Source organism: Chrysochloris asiatica, unplaced genomic scaffold (assembly GCF_000296735.1).
Source record: "Chrysochloris asiatica unplaced genomic scaffold, ChrAsi1.0 scaffold00604, whole genome shotgun sequence".
Classification (NCBI taxonomy): Eukaryota; Metazoa; Chordata; class Mammalia; order Afrosoricida; family Chrysochloridae; genus Chrysochloris; species Chrysochloris asiatica.
The window spans coordinates 253,814-254,971 of NW_006409122.1; positions in this window are offsets into that span (position 1 = coordinate 253,814).

A 1,158-nucleotide genomic window follows, 5' to 3' on the forward strand; every position below is an offset into this window, starting at 1 on the left:
CAACCCTGTATAGGGTTTCAGAGGTTGTAAATCTTTATGGGAGCAGAAAGCATCATCTTTCTCATGTGGAACAGCTGGTAGTTTCAAACTGCTGACCTTGAGGTTAACCATTACACTACCAGAGCTCCTTATTCCTTTGATATGCATAGGAAAGGAGTCCCCTGGGGGGTGGCAAGGGGAAACAATGAGGCCAAACAGCCTTGCCTCAGTGCCCCCAATGATCATCTGTGACCTGTGCTTGGTTTCACCAGAACTGACTAGATTGATCTTAGGTGACCCCTGACCACTTTGTGCTCAATGACCAACATAAAGGTTGGGGGTTCGAATCCACTCATTGACTATTGTGAAGGAAAACCCTGCCAGACGGCTTCTGTAAAGATTTCTGTCAAGGAAGCCCTCTGGCAGCATCCTAAACAGTAACATATGTGTCACTATGGCCAGGTAGTGCCCACTGGAGAGCAGCTAAACAGTCAACCCCGACCAGACCCTCTCCTGTGCCTTGTTGCTTCCAACTTGGGGTCAGACCACCAGGCAGTGGTCTCTCTCCCTGAGAGAATCCCCAAGTTCTGGTTCAATCCTCTGCTGGTACTCCCGCTCGAACAATTCCTTCAATGGCCTCTCCTGCCAGGACACTGTGGTTGCTCAACTTCAAGCCACTGAACTGAGGGGCCAGATCATCCTTCCTTAAGAGAGCATTTTGTTTTGTGCATTTTAGGTCATTTAGCAGTAATGATGGCCTCTACTCAAGGAGCTCTGGTAGCATAGTGATTGTGAATCGGGCTATTAATCTCACGGTCAGCAGTTTGAAACTACCAGCTGTTCCATGGGAGAAAGATGAGGTTTTCTGCTTCTGTAAAGATTTACAGCCTCGACAACCCTGTACAGAGTCACAATGAGTCGCAACTGACTCTACGGCACATAACCACCACCAAGCCTAATGAGGGGTTTGATTTTATAAACCTAGTGATTCCATCACACTAGTAGGTTAATTGTAGCACTGTAGAATAAGCACTGGACCACAAGGTCGGTTTGAACTGCAGGTTCTGTGGTTCAAATTCACCAGCCGCTGGTCAGAAACCCTATACAGGGTCACTATAATTGTTGTTAAATGCAGTGGATTCGGAAGCAACTCCACATCATATAACAACAATTAGGTGG